The 16,728-nt window shown below is 39.6% G+C and overlaps 1 protein-coding gene across 4 annotated transcripts in view; it reads left to right on the forward strand.

The window, feature by feature from the left end:
• LOC131679021 (carnitine O-palmitoyltransferase 1, liver isoform) overlaps positions 1-16,728 on the forward strand; it is an 87,665-nt gene that overhangs the window by 27,711 nt on the left and 43,226 nt on the right. For 3 of the 4 annotated variants that reach the window (XM_058959535.1, XM_058959538.1, XM_058959537.1), the window contains exon 1: positions 5,139-5,527. The exons of the other annotated variant lie outside the window; for it this stretch is intronic. The gene's annotated coding sequence lies outside the window, so the exon portion shown is untranslated. Of the gene's footprint in view, positions 1-5,138; positions 5,528-16,728 lie in introns of those variants that run through there. 4 annotated transcript variants of the gene reach the window in all.

The raw sequence follows: 16,728 nt of genomic DNA on the forward strand, positions 1-16,728 counted from the left end.
AAAGCCCATTTCAGGATATACTTCAGAAGCAATCCTCAAGTGGGCATAAAAATCCATTATCTTTTCATATATTCACACCTGATTACAATGGATTCACACTACAATAAAATATAATCACGTAGTACACAGCATTACATAAATAAAAAATACAAATATTACAAAAAATTAATTAAATTAAAACATTGACATTTATTTGTGAGCATCTATTTGGCCAGTTAATATCTTCCCAACAAATACTGCTCTAAATGTGTTCCGCCTTTTGGCTAGGGTTTCCATATCGAGCAGACGACAGCGATCGATGTACGGTGGTAGCTCTGTTGGGTTACGCCACGGCAGAGTTCTAAGAGCAAAACAGAGGAATCTTGCCTGCACAGCTTCTATTCGGTTGATCCAAATGCTTGTGTAAGGACACCAAATGGGTGCTGAAGCTTCCAAGACAGATCGCACAAGTGAAAAATAGAGTGCCCGCAAAACAATATGGAACTCTTTGGCGATTCTTATAATGAAAACGAGATTTCTATTTGCCTGTTTTGTAACATGAGTAATGATTTCTGAATGTCAGTTGTGAGTCCAGAAGTACACAGTCTCTGACAACTGTCATTCTCTCTAGCGATTCCCCGGAGATGGCGTAGTTCCACAGTAATGGATTTTTTCTACGTGTAAAAGATATTATGGAGCACTTGGACACGCTGAGAGCCAGCAAGTTGCGATTACACCAACTACAGAAAGCATCTAAGTGTTGCTGTAGTTCCTTGCAATCTTCTATTGACCGCACAATAAGAAATAGTTTGAGATCATCGGCATATATAAGTCTACACCCAGGATGTATAACAAAACAAACGTCATTGAAGAACAACGAGAAAAGCAACGGTCCTAGATTGCTCCCTTGAGGCACTCCCGACAAGTTGATGAAACTGTATGACTCGTTATTTCCTAATTTTACAGACAGAGAACGATTTACGATATATGATTTAAGCCACCCTATAAAATTTTTCGAAGCGCCCAGCCGCTTCATCTTTACCAGTAGAAGAGAGTCTACACGATCGAATGCAGCCTTGAGGTCCGTGTATACAGTATCGACCTGAGATCCAACTTTAATATTTTTAATACAGAGCGAAGTGAATTGGGCTAGATTAGTAGTTGTCGATCTACCAGGAAAAAAGCCATGTTGGTCCTTCGATATATATGCTCTGGTCTCACGAAACAGCACATTTCCTACTTATATTTCAAATAACTTTGAGCCAGCGTAGAGTGAAGTTATGCCACGATAGTTCGCAACATTTTGCTTATCACCTTTTTTAAAAACCGGAAACATAACTGATTTTTTCCAACAGACGGGGAACGTTGATTGCGACAGCGCTTGGTTAAAAATTAGTCTTAAAGGCGTACACAATGCGCTTGCGCATCTTTTCAGTATAATGGAAGGAATACCATCTGGTCCTGCCGATGTTGAAGACTTTAGCTTTCTCATAGTTGTTCGAATATCTTCGTCAGTAAATTGAATAATGCCTAAATTAATTACATCATGAGGGACATCCTGAAGACTATGTTCCATCTGAGAGGAGTTGGCCGAGATTTTTTTAAACACACACTTGAGAAATGCTGCGCAAATAGGTCACAGATGCCGCTTGGGGTACTTGATGTTTCATTTGCAAGGAACATACTGGAAGGAAGCCCATTTTCTTTACGTTTCCCGTTAACGAAAGACCAAAACTGCTTTGGATTTTGTTTCAGGTTCGATTGGGTTTGTGCGACGTGTCTTGAATAGAGAAAGCGATTATATATCTTGTAACTGTTGCTGGCTTCAATAAACTCTCGTTATGTGAGGGGGTTTCGTCGGCTGGTGTTATGCCGAAGTGCAGCTGCTCGTAGTCTTTCCAGTTTACGTAATTGACGATTGGACCACGCTGGTCGGCGTTAAAACATGATGATGAGTTATGTTCTACCATAGACCATGCGGTAGACTTGGGTGGAACGCCCAACTCCTACTCTGCAGAAGGCAAAAAATTCTTCACATTTCCTTTCGATCATGCCCATATGAGCCTGCCTAGTTCTAGTTTTCCGTTCTAAGTTTATAACTGATTCGCTCTAGAATACCTATTCGTCTTTCAATTTCATTGCTTTCGTTTCTCTTAGTCTCAAATTTGCCGAAAATAGCCAACAAAATCGATACAGTAAATATTATTATCGCGACCACGAATATCTACCCATAGTTGTTCGAGATCGGTTCTAGCAGTTTTATGTTTAGACGAGAGCCGGTTAGACACTGCGATACGCACACCGCCATCACGTTTTTTCCCTGTACTGTCTGGATCGCGATCGTTGCGGTAAACCGTGTACTTGGAGCCGTATAACTGGAGTGAATTGATTTGATCATTCAGCCACGTTTCGGTTAGAACAATAACATCATATTCGGCGTCTGAAACAGCGATGAACAACTCGTCAATTTTGGTGCGTAGTCCTTTCACGTTCTGATAGTAGATACTAAGATTTTCCTGCAAGTAATGTCCTGACGGTTGAGCGGTAGAAAGATGAGCGGCGATGGCGTCCACCTGTAATGGGGGTGGGTTTTCAGCGGGAGCAGCATCTGTATGTCCTACTTCGGAAGAACATATACATTCATTGCATTTACCTGACAGGGAAAGGTTGCTACCATAACATAAAAGTTCCGTGGAGAGCAGAACGTCGTTGATGGAATCTGGCTGATTGCACCCGTCGGAATGCTGCAATTGTGGATCTAGTTTAAGGTGCGCAGTATCTTGAGTAACTTCGGGTGGACATATACCCTCCTTAGCTTTACCTGACCGGGAAAGGTCGCTGACATAACATACAAGTTCCGTAGAAACCAAAAGAACGTCGTTGATGGAATCGGGCTGAATGCACCCGTCGGCATGCTGCAATTGTGGATCTGACCGGAGAAGGCCGCTGCCATGACGGGTAAGTTCCGTGGAAAGCAGATGAACGTTGTTGATGGTACGATCTTTTGAACTGTACAATGATTGCTACTTTGAATAATCAATCATGTTTTTCCACTTTTCTAAGTGTTTATGTAATACACTTGTAAATATTACACGAAGTATTTCATACCAATCATTCGATGACTTATAATTTTATTGTGCCTGAAATTATTGTTATCAGAAGTCTTTAATCATTTGGATAAACGAGTTCGAATATTACTCCACATTAAATTCTTTCAAAATTCTTCCATTTACTTGTTTAACAGAATTCTGACAGAAAGTCCGTTATATTATTAAACAGGCCCTAGAAAAAAATGGAATCGAAACGTTGACCCAGAGAAACACAAAAATTGGCATTTTACAAATAATTGAATGACTTTCGCAATTTTCATCGGATTCACACTAACAAGTGCTTATTTTCATTGGTTATTAGCAGGCTTTAATTTCCCATAAAAATATAATTTTTGGAATCGCTTTATCTTGCTGAAAATATTGATCACACACTCATTTTACTTTAAAAAATGACGAAAAATTAAGAAATTGTTCAATAGATTAAATAAATGACGTCAGAACCAGTAGTCGCTTTAAAAAAATGTTCTAACGATCAAAAGTGCATTCAATTACCTTTAATTCAACATAATAATATTTCATATTGATGCACTACAACCGAAGATAATTGGATTTTACTGAACGTGCTTTTAATTTTTAAGGTAACATTTATTTTTTCACTGTAACTCGAAAACTATTCTACTGTAAATGTATTGGACCTCATTTTCGGCTTCAGCACGCAATTTTACATTAGAAATGATGTTCGAATATTAAAGTTCATATTTTTATTTTTATTTTGTAAACTAGTGTTATTAATCTCCCACTCCGGCTACTTCAGATATTTTGAAACGGGGTCCTTTATTGAAAAGTGCAAATCTAAAATCGTGAATAAAATATATTTGATCATGAATGAGCCTTCTTTACCTATAGGCTGCAGCCGCCTGTGCCTGCACGTACCTACTTTTACGCAAATCTGTTCTGTGGGTACAGTGATATTCCTAATATTTTTCTTGTAAGAGACATAGAAGATGATAATTTCTAATCTGCGTTCCATCAATTGACCAAGGTGTCTGTGATTATTATTACACCAATACTATTGTTTTCAAACTAATCATTTATTTGAGTTGGAGTGTAGAAGCTCAATGAGCGTATATTTGCAAGACTGATAATACATATCTACGAATAGTATGTATACATATGTATGAACCACCAACCAATGGCAATCAACTTGCGTGACTAACTTTTTATTTTGAGTAAAAATATATACGCAAAATGCGTCACAACTCCACTCATCTTACGTCGTAAAATCTTCAGCAAGTTGCAAAACTGCAATCAACCAGTACGGTACAACGCACTATTTGCTAGTGTGGATGGTTTGTAGAATCCTTATAGCTAGGGTGATGCACCTATTTTTACACTGCACTTTTACCATTTTATCATCACTCTGCCCATTCGAACTTGTGAGTCAGGACAGCGTCTGCTATCTCTAATCTGTTCAACGCATTTACTCAGATGATTTACTGAAATTTTGAACGTTCAGTTTGTGTATTTAACATTGCTCATGTAATCATCGACACGCCATGGCCTCTTTCCTGATATGTTCAAAATATGAAATATGATCTTACCATTGGGTTTTTAAAGACTTCGAAAATCAAGAATTGCCAAGCATATGACCACGGTTAGATGAATTAGTCAAGGTCCTTATCCAATGACTCGCTACAACATACACTACTACTGTCCGGAAAGAAATCGCGTTTTACATGGATGGCACTGGACACTTATCATCGAGTCTATGTTCTTTATTTTTCATCAAACTCGTGTGCATGGTCGCGACATTCGAAGGTATGTACAGTCAAGCACCGGTTTGTCCGGATGATCGTAGGTGGTTTCTCTGGGAAAAAAATTTGCTCGAGAAAGTAGACTCTGAGCAACCCAAACTGTCCATTAGTGTGCGAATCCAAAGTCCAAAATCAAGCTAATTAGCAATAATCCACCGTCCGTGCCAACTGATTGGTAGAATGGCAGAGTGTTGGCCTCAACTGACCAATATTATTTGCCCTCGCTCGCAGTGATTCAGCTGTGTTGTGTCTTGTGTGTAGAGTGTCAGCGAGTCTCGCCTTTCAGAGCTAGTCGCCTTAGTCAAGCTTTGCGGTCGGTTCAGTGTAGTCGCGTTTGCTCTCTGCTTACTGAGAACTGCAAGTTGCACGCAAAGTACAGCAAGATCGTCTACTCTATTTCCGTTTGACAGCTAACGGTTCGCAACGTGCCATGTATGTCGTGTGAACTGTTTCAATTCGAGACGTTGAGGTGAAAAAAGTTTACAAAACAACGTGCGTGCATGAGTGAACTTTATCGTGCCCAGACTTGAAATTCACTTAACTGCCGTGCAGCCAAAGTGTTTGTTTAACGTGTTACCAAATAGTTGTCGGAATCGTCACACCGTTATATCCGCAGTAGATAGCCAAGTGATTGTGTAACCGAGCGACTGTACGCGAATTGCCTTGAATCGCGACGTGTGAAGTGTAAGTTCAATTTTCATAGTTCTTTTTGTCCAAGCAGTGCATTCAGCCGGAACGCGAATAGCAGAAAACCATCGGAAACCAAACGACCTTGCACTTTTACTACGAACCAGTGCGAAGGTCTTCGCTCCAACTTAGAAAGGTGGTACGAAAGAGACCGATCCGTCGTGGGGCACACATACCTGTCCGGATGCCGGGTGTAATGGAATGTACACTTGCAGGGGAGAAAAATGATGCGATGCAATTAACGTGATTAAAGTGGATCCTCACAGCTGCTCGTTCCCGCTTGCAGTGGAAAGTTTTGAAAACGAACTTGACTCAAACGTCATAGTTGATCAAGACCGCTCCGAGGTTAGCTGGTACGGTTGTAAAAAGTGGCAAACGATTCAAGTTGTTGTGCTATAAATCTGATCTCTACTCAAGCGTATATATGCAGGAAGTTTGGCCTTGTTGGGTTAAACAGTAAGGAAGTGATACTCGAAGACCGCCTTAAGGCGATTTCTCCTAGGTTCTATATACGCAAATACGTAGAAACGCATGATTATTTACTATCCGCTGAATGAATATTGTACAAACAGAACAGAAGTGGTGTTTACTGTTTTTTTGCCTTTATTGTGTGGACGCAAAACGGGCAAGTCGTCGAACTGGTTATAGCAGTTAACCTATGACACCATCAATTGCAATTTGTTGACGAAGCTTTGAATGTTGCATATGTATTTAAAAGTTGTAACTACTCGCTCCATAGAAATACGACGCTGAATATTCCTCCATTAATGCATATGCAAAAGTGTGATCTTGGCAGTTAATTATTTTGAAAAGTGAACAGTAGTAGCTCTTTTTTTTTTTTTTACAATTTGTTTATTTGATAAGGCACATATGCGTTAGCTTAAAGGTGCCATTTTTTCATTGTTTTACATTTTGAATTTCTTAAAACTAGGGGGTTACACATTTCAATATTATTTTGTTTTATATAATGAAACTAAAAAAAAAACTTTACAGCTAACTTAGAAATATAAAAGAGGGTATAATATAATATTCGTAAGATTTGGGGGACGGGTCATTTTGTGTGTTCTTTGTATAGTAATTCACTTTATGATTTTTAGAAGGGAGATTGTAGGAGAAATTAATTATTAACTAAGCGGAACATTTTACAAGCTTATTAACTAGAGATAACTAGAAAGAGTGGTTCAAGATTAAGGGGAATTAATTAGGGCTATTTTAAAGTAGTGGTACTGTTGTGCATTTCTTAACGAGATTAAATATTGTTCAACTAAAACTAGAAGATAGGGGGGCACATAAATTTTGGGAAGATATTCAAGGGGAGAAGGGGGTGAAGTCATACATCTGTGTATCAGAGACATGGGAGGGTGGGTGGACAAGGCTGAAGGGGGGGGGGGGGGGGGGGGAGGGTGAGATATAAACTTTCAGTTTCCGACATCAGGAATTAACGGCCAGGATTACAGATTCGAACGGATTGATCAACTAACACTAGAAGATAGGGGGGCACATAAGTTTTGGGAAGATATTCAAGGGGAGGAGGGGTGAAGTCATACATCTGTGTATCAGAGACATGGGAGAGAGGGTGGACAAGGCTAAACGGGGGGAGGGGGATATAAACTTTCAGTTTCCGGCATCAGGAATCAACGGCCAGGATTACAGATTCGAACGGATGTATCAAGTATTGGGACGCCGGGCGGTTTTCCTCGAGCCGGCAGGGGTTCCTCCAGACGATTTCGTAGTACGGCTCAGATACGGATCGGGAACACACCGCGCTGCGTGTGTGATGTTGTACTGTAGATCTCGTGTTGTTGGTTCATTCGACAGAAGTAGTAGCTCTTAATTAATTTAAAAATGATATTCATTGTATTCAATTTAGAATTTTTCAGTGGATTAAGTCATGGACTGCGTTTCGACTTTGTCTCGTTAGTATCTGGCACCGATTTGGCACCTAAAATCTAAATCTAATGGCATTTTCGTTTTTGACAGTGCACTACACCGCTGTAGTCGGTGCTACACTCATTCAAACTTGGGTGTAATCAGTCTATCTCTTTCTTTGCACTACACCGGTGTAGCACCAAGAAAAAACGAAAACGCTATAAGTCTATAGGAGTTCGTGAAGCAAACAGCTGGGTCCAAGTGAGTTTCTGAAAGCACAGAAATTCGGATTTGCCCATAGAACATAGCGGAATTGAAACCTGTTATGCTATACTGCTCGTCAGGGAGAAAATTTTATAAAAAATGATAACTGACTAAGTTACAGGTATTGTGCCGTTGACGCGCAAAACTAGATTTACCCAAATTGCACTTTTTCGCACATTAGCTTTTTGACTAGTTTTTAAAAAACCTGTTGCATCGGTATAGGTTGGAAAACCGATGATTTATCAATCCTCGATTTAAAATATGTTCTCGCTTAAGATTTTTGGGATCTCCAAAGAGTGAAATGCGCCGAGGAGTGAAAACCGACTACTAGATTTAAATATATACTGCATCTCTGTCAAAACGTTTGCACTACAGCAGAAAGGAAATAGTAACTAGAGACCCCACAGTAAGTAAACACCGTGCTACTAGAATCAACACAATCCTTGAGATTCGGTGGCGGTCGATGTACATAGTAGAATCAGCATACCGTGAGCATTTGTCAATACCTAAAGCAATGTAGACAGAAGTGGGTTACGTTTTGATTTTTGTCGTCAAATGGTTGAAAATGGAAATTCTTCGATGTATTCTTTTAACGCAAGGGAATTAAAAAATCTACTTTTCGCTATTAGGGTGGGTGCTCCTATAGTTGAGGTGTACCAATAGTTGCAGTAGTGGGTTATACGCCTAACTAAGGTACCAACCATCAACAAATATTTTTTTATCGATTCATCGCACTAAAATTATGCGACAATAAAACTGTTATCCTCGAAATTTGCTCAAATAACTATTGAAAAAAATGATTTTCTTAGAATTTTGAGCTCCCTTGCACCTATAGTTGATATAGTGTACCTATAGTTGCAAGTCCCATAAGAAAGCAATGGGATTTGCAACAATAGGAACCGAAATTAGCGATAGCACCACTATTGATACATGTGTTCCTATAGTGGTACAAGCGGTTTTGAATACATAAATTTGTTATTAAACCATCTTTATATTTTTCCTATGAAGTAGGGACTGAAAGCTTTCGTTTAATGTATTAACATTGCCCATACGTCTATTCATCGATTTTTTATCAAAAGTTTTCCTTAAGTATGCGACTATTGGTACATCCACCCTATATGGACCAAAACGCGAAAAACGAAACCACGTGAAATATAAAATTTATTTCAGTAGTGCACTTTTTTTTATTTTTTGTTGGTGATAGACAGTATAAGGTATCGAGCAATGCAACTGTTAACTCAAAATTGTTATTGACATCGAAATTATCACGCTCGATTTAACATTATCTCTTAGTGAGTAAAAACAAGCAAACATTAAACGCTAACCTATAAAAATAGTTATATTCAACATATGTTATTTTTCACGTGCTATAATTTTTTTCAGGTAGATTAAAGTTAAGTAAACGTCTCTGTAAGGAGTACTCGAGGACACAAATATTTAGTATTCGGTCGCTTTTTTTTCAACGTAACGTAACAGTCCAAAATCCCAAAAAGTCTTTTTGTGAGTAGTTTACCACGTCAACAAAACATAAACATAAAATTTTCTTCGAGCATTTTTGATCTACTTTCTAAAAAAATAAAAAAATGGCTGTATATTGAGGTATGTCATTGTGTAGAACCAAAAACAATTTGTAACGTAACAGTCTTTTTTCAAATATTACTTAATTTTTTTTACTGTGTTGATTTTATAGCTCAAAAATATACTTTTATGCTCAGAATAAGTTAAATGAGGCTTGTAGTTTGCAAATAAGTTCATTGCTGCAGTTACTTTTTTCTTTTCAAAAGCGAATTTGGTATGTAAATTTAATATAACTATTGCACGATTTTACCCGGGAAATTCTGTATTGAAAGCATAGGGGCAAATGCCAAAATGATGTCAAGGAAGCGTATTTTACATTTGATTGTATCGTACATTACTTCAGACTTTGATACTGTAATAAACAGTACAGAAATTAATATTAAAATCGATAAAGGTACAAAAATTGATAATATCGACGAAGAATACATTTTGAATAAGCGCTTGTCTTTATTACTAAAGTAAAAAGTATTCGTGACATAGCGACGATTCATCAAATTCAAGTGAATAATGGAGCATACTTTTTCTAATACTACGAAACAAGGATATAATTCACTATACTCATTCACTTTCGATTGGGTCACAACATGAAGAATAAAATTCTTTTATTGCACAATAAAAGAAGAATTTCATTCTTCATGTAGTGACCCAAAGAGGTCAGTTTTCTGAACGTAACCATATGAATTTCCTCTTGAATCTTCAGAAAGAATCAAAATTCATTTTCTACTGCAATGTAAACAGATATGTTCAATACAATCGGACTTACTCAACAATTGTTATACTCACAGGGCTTAGTGTCTTTGAACCTAAGCGAAAGTATAGTAGGAAGGGGGTTGAAAGGAAGGTATTGTCCTGCTTATCCAATTTCAAAAAATAATTTTTATTTCTCAATTGACCACGCATAATTAACGTCAGCTGTATCAGAATAAACCAAAAAATGACACATTGTATTGGGACCCAACTAGAAATCTAGTTTTAATTTATTTATATAAGATTAAAAATAATTTGGGTGTAGCTGGGTTTTTCTTAGTTTAATTTTGATTTCTTTGAATCTGTTGCATGTTTTATCGTGAAACCACTTAATTAAGGTTATCCCTTGTATAATAGAACAACTAAAGTCAGTTTAATGCATTATTCAAGTTTAAACACAAACCAAGATCGCACATATAACGTAACAGTCTTTTAGTGTAACATAACAGTCCGCACATTTTTGCTTTTACACAAGTCAAAAAGAAATTTTTCAGCATTATCGACATTTTGTTTTCAGCTTTCATCCTAAAGCTTAGAAAATGTGTAACATTTGTTAAAAATATTTTACTAGGAAAGCAGACTTTTTCGACAATGTAAGGCATCTTTAAAAGCTGCTTCCAAAATTATGTAACGTAACAGTCCATGCTTAGACGTTCTTAACTCACAAATAAAGCATGCAAAAATTTTTATATTTGAAGAAAATCTCACCAAATGAGCATACTTTCAGGTGATTATATAATTAATAATAGAAATATGTATTATCAGGGGGATTCATGTCGAAATATCGGTCTGAATGTAACGTTACAGTCCGCTATTTGGTCCATATACTGATGAAATTATTCTTTTAGTTTTTTTTTAAAGTGATTTTATGTACTTTGAAATTGTAGGGAATCAAAAATCAAAATGTATTGACTCGATTGACACGTTTCCCATGTTATTCAGAAATTTCCGCCTTACCATGTTGTCTCATCTTGATAAGAAAGGAAAGGGATATGAAAGAAAAATTTAGAGAAATGAAATATGACAAAACAATACATTCACGACAAAAAACAATAAACGGCCCGGATTCTTCCCTCCCGAAGGAATAATAACCCCTACTGACAAAACCTATATCTCTTTTCCGCACTGCGTGAGTTTAACACATCAAATGATATTTGGTTGCGTAATCGGATTCACAAAGATCACACGAATTATACTCAGCATGCTGAATAGTAGCCATGTGATAATTGGATTTGGACTGTCCAGTGAGTGCCCGGCTAGAGCATTGCAACTGTGCTTGAAAAAAATAAACAAATGTCAAAGAATATTTTCGAACTCACATCCGGCAAAAAAGTTTTTTTTTTCGAAAGCAATTTTGTAAGCTACGCTAATGTGATAGGCATTGGCATGGTCGAATGCAGCCCAAGAGCGAATCTTCTTCTTTATCCATATTTCACGTAGGCTTATACGGACCTTCAAGCACCCATTTGATCGATTCGGTTGTCATAATTCTACAAGCATATGCCCAAGAATTATAACTACCTGAAAAGAAGTCAGGGGCAGCCGTCTGTGACAGCTCCGTACAGCTTGAAAAGTGTGGGTCAAAAATACAATTGAGTACTTCACCTTCGTTAGACGAGAACCAACCTAACTTTTTGAGTCTAGTAATTTAAACGTTTTCCAGTGGATTTCTCTAGAAACACGCATAACTCGAAGTGGACAAACCTCTTGTATGTTGTTGAGTGAATTTGTTTTATCCGCAATAAGTTACAAATAATTGTGACTCAAATTCGTACTATCAGAGCACAGAGTTACATCTGGCATCTCTTCCCTACCCGATCGTGCCAATGTTGAGCAATTTTCGCTGTCGAGTGTTTGCACATCTGTACTTTTTAAGTATTTCACCAATTCAGTTCTTCTCAACTTTATATCCGAACTGCTCTAAATTATGTGGTAGATATCTGCATCACAGCCGATTATGAGAGGACACCTATTTCTACCACAGTGTGATAGAGTAACAAGAAAAAAAAATTACCCACATCGGCCCACCCTTTTTCGATTCCTAGTTCCACCAGGAGTACTTGCACCAAATTTGAAGCAAAATCGAACAAGTCTAGCTACCGAACCAACGTGCCTGAAGTTTGTATGGGATTTTTCGACAATTTATATGGAGAAAACCCACTAACTCGCAGTTTTGCCATTAGGTAGCACTGTATGTATCGTATTATCACTGTAAGTGAAAATAAGAAAGATAATTTAATTGTCTACAACTTTGCCGAAGACTGCTAGTCAATCCGACTTTGTTAAAAGAAGTTATTAAACTTTTAGCGAAGTGATGTTTGAGTCAGTTTTGCATGGGGCCTAGCAGTGCATGGTTATGTATCAGTAATCGATTCCCACGAACTATACATTTTTATGAAATAATTGTTAGATTTAGCTCAATAGTATGTTTAGAAGAATTGTAGCACATAATACGAATTACCTTTTGGTTAGAAAATTTTAGTTCCACCTGTGACCGCATAGAGGGCGCCAACACTAATTTTTCAATGAAGAGAGATATCATACACATCTTTTAACAAAGCCGGATTGACTAGCAGTCTTCGACAAAGTTGCAGACAATTAAATTATCTTTGTTATTTTCACTTAGGGGCCATACACAAATGACGTAGCTTTTTTTCGGCGATTTTTGACCCCTCCCTCCCCCCTCGTAGCATTTGGTCACAAAATTCTAACCTCCCCCTCGTAAATAACGTAGCATTTACCTACGCCCTCCCCCTCGTCCCGTGCAAAGCGGCCGGGGGATGAAAAAAATTACATATGTTTTTCAATTATTTGAAATACATGTTTGACTATCAACATTTTCATTAAAAAGGCAAATTGCGTTCAAAATAAGCCCATTCAATGACAAATATAGTGTTAATAATTTTTTTAAATTTTATATGGCAAGGGGAGCATGAAGAGAAGTTCTCTCAGTTCACAATTCTGCAGCCGCCAATGATTCTAAGAAGCATACGTTCATCTTAATTAAATTACTAAATTTTGTTTGGTTGAATCCGAAGTGAAAATTTAATTCAGCTACCAAACTGAGTCTGCTAGCTGGCAACATTAGCTAACCAATGTAGCAAGTTGAATCCGCATACAAAATCTTTTCGTATTTTTGCGAACTTGTAATTCCGCTAAACGTAAAATTTACCTCACGAAAAACCGCGTCAAAAGTAACTTGTTTAAATTTAAATTTATTTCTTGTGCAAGTACTCCTGATGGGACTAGGAATCGACTCAGGGGTGGACCGATAGGGGTCATTTTTTTCCTGTCACTCTAGACTATATCCCAGTCACAAGTACGAATTTATGCGAATGATATTCCAAAAAATCTTCGAACTCTAGGACAAGGTTCATGAATTGTTACTGGTAACACTGTTGTGAATCAGTTTGTTTATTTTCGTTCTCGTATTTTGGATCGTTTTTTTGTGTATATTAAGTGATTTCTCAATTAGAATAGAGTTTGTGCCCTCGCCTAAGCTGCAGTTATTGATCAATTGACTGATAATTTGTGATTCCTGGTCGTGCGGTGACAATTGATAAACATTTTGTTCTCCCAAAGTGTCGTCGGTAGTGATAGAATCCTTGTGGTGAAACCGTGGATGCATATCGGGAAAGCTTATTCGCGAAGTAGCTACTGTTGCCTACCTGTAGGCGATTCGCAATGGATTCGATCTGCCTGCAGTGCTCGGAGCCGGTAACCACTTTGAATCAGCTGAAATGCCAAGGATTCTGCGACAGAATCATGCATCTATCGTGTTCAACGCTCACTTGTCCAAAATTGGACATGATTAACGACTCAGCGAATATATTCTGGCTTGGCGACAGGTGTGTGGATTTGATGAAATCCTCCGCAGTGAATGCAGCTTTTACAGCATTGAGCGAAGCGTTCCGTTTGCTGACCGACACACATAAAACAGCGCTTGAAGCATTAAAGGCTGAAATGGAGAAAACCAGAAAATCAGTGGAATCCGCAACGACATTGCCTGCAACTCCCATATCATGGCCCGTTCCAAATAGAGCTGGAGCCAAAAGTGCTCGCGAGACGGAGGATGACAAATTTCTTTCTTTAATTCCGATGTCCCCAGTCTAACGTGTGGCAAGAAAAAGGGTGATGTAGCAAAGGTACCCACAATCACTGTTCAACCCGCTACTAGTAAATGCTGGATTTACTTGTCGCGAATTGCTACCACCGTTTCCGAAGCTGAGGTTGGTGCTATGGTTAAGGAGTGCCTTTCAACGGACGATCCGGTCGAAGTGAAGAAGTTAGTGAAAAAAGACGCAAATTTGAGCGGGCTTAATTTCATTTCTTTCAAAATTGGTGTTGACCCTCAACTTCGTGAAATGGCTCTCAATGCCGAAACCTGGCCGGATGGGATGTATTTCCGCGAGTTCATCGACTTTCGGCAAGAACGTAATAATGACGGGAAGCATGGGTTTCGGAAAACACCTCGACTGGGATAAATCCATCGCAAATAGCAGTTATTTTAGACCACGCACCGACAATTCGCCTGTTGATCAACGGCAACCGGGACGCACCGTAGAAAGCAATATGGAATCCCCCAATCCTCCCAGCACAGTCGTGCCCCTTGCAGTCAGCAGTATCTTCAGTTGTCCTGGCCCTGTGTCTGGGAATGGAGAGGGGGACTTCCAAATTGCCCTCTTTGGCAAGTATTTTAAAAATTATGTTGATGAATCAACCGTTTTTCCTGATGGAACTGTTTGTTCTAGCTCGAATGCTTCCGACTGTCAATTAATGAGTCATCGCTGTCAGCCGTCAGCTGGAAACCTCCTGAGGAGCACTCCAACTTCCATCAGGAGTGCTACCAATTCATGCAGTTCACCCGCTCCTTCCGCTGTTAGCAGTCATTCCAATCGCCCCGGTGTACATTCCAGACGAATGAATCGAGGAGTGCCGGTTAGCCTTCCGTGCCTAAAATCGTCGCCCATCCACTTATACTATCAAAATGTGGGAGGCATGAATTCCTGTGCAAATACCTATCGCCTAGCTACCTCGGACTGCTGTTACGACATCATCGCATTGACAGAAACATGGCTAAATGAGCGGACTCTTTCCAGCCAGGTGATTTGCTCTGACTACGAGGTTCTCAGATGTGATCGTAGCCCTCTCAACAGCAACAAAGCCTCCGGTGGCGGTGTTTTGCTCGCTGTGCGTCGTGGATTAAAAGTTCAACATATAACAAATGACGCTTGGAGCAGCATCGAACAAGTATGGGCAGCGATAAAATTGGTAAATCGAACATTATATATATGGTTATCGGATCGTTTAGAAACGCGGTAGAAGTATTCGGTTGGGTTTGATTTAGTAAACTAACGATTTATTGCTACTGCCTACGGGCTTATATACAAAAGTCAAGAATCGAGAAAACAAGAAAAAATATTTTACACAGGGCAAAGGTATAGGGAATTTAAACAAATGATTTTTTTGATTTCGGTCTGTGCATCGAGCACAACAGACCAATAAACGATCACCACACAATGCATCTCGGTGGCATCAGATCGCGCATCGAGCACGGCTGATAAAGATCGATCACTCGATCGATAGCCGCTGCCTGTGCATCGAGCACGACAGATGGAGAACGATCACTGCGATGAAGCCTCGTTGATATTGCAGGTGGGTTGCGAGGGTGATGATCGTTGAGGTGCTACAGTACCCCCTTTTTAGAGAGCGCGACGATTAGTGATATCGAAGTGGAATCATCACTCGTCGTCCTGATCGAGTGAATCTCGCCGGTTGGGGCTCCGATGTTGTTGCAGCTGGACGATCGCTAACGGGTGCTGATGGCTGGTGATCGTCGAGTATGTAAGCTGGTTTCAGTCTGTCGATTGAAATGTTGACGCTCCGACCATTGATGTTGACTCGGTAGTGCTTGTCGTTTCGGCTAAGCACCTGGTATGGACCGTCGTAGGGTGGTGATAATGATGGCCTTATGGAGTCGTTGCGTACAAACACGTTTGTGCACGTTTTGAGGTTGGGGTGCACAAACACATTACCTTTTCCATGCCATGCCGTGTCAGGTGGTCGCAGCATACGCATGGCATCTCGAAGTTCATTTGCGAATTCCGATTGAGTGTTGTTGCTGGGATTTTCGTGGAAGAACTCCGACGGTATGCGAAGTGTTGTTCCATACACCATCTCTGCTGGCGAAGCACGGATGTCACCTTTGTAGACGGTACGCAATCCGAGTAGAATCATGGGAAGATGTTCGGTCCAACGGTCCGGGTTGTGGCAAAGGATGGCTGCCTTGAGAGTTCGGTGCCATCGCTCGATGATACCATTTGACTGGGGATGATAGGGCGTAGTCCGTAGGTGGCTTATTCCGAACGTTCGAACCAATTCTGTGAAGAGTGCCGACATGAACTGGCGTCCCTGGTCCGTGGTGATGTGTGTAGGTACACCAAAGCGGGATATCCAGCCTGAGACAAGGGCTTGAGCGATAGTAGGCGCTGTCATGTCCGGCACAGGTAGCGCTTCAGGCCAACGAGAAAACCTGTCGATGATGGTGAGACAGTATCGATTCCCGTTGCTTGGTGGAAAAGGACCTACGATGTCAATGTTGATATGACGAAATCTTTCCTCAGGTGCAGTGTACCGGCGGAGGGGTGATTGGGTATGCCGGTTCACCTTTGAGCGCTGGCACTGTACACACCTTCTTGCGTAAGCGATGCTATCCTTCCGTATGTTTGGCCAAACGAATC

The sequence above is a fragment of the Topomyia yanbarensis genome, chromosome 2, assembly GCF_030247195.1.
Source record: "Topomyia yanbarensis strain Yona2022 chromosome 2, ASM3024719v1, whole genome shotgun sequence".
Taxonomy (NCBI): domain Eukaryota; kingdom Metazoa; phylum Arthropoda; class Insecta; order Diptera; family Culicidae; genus Topomyia; species Topomyia yanbarensis.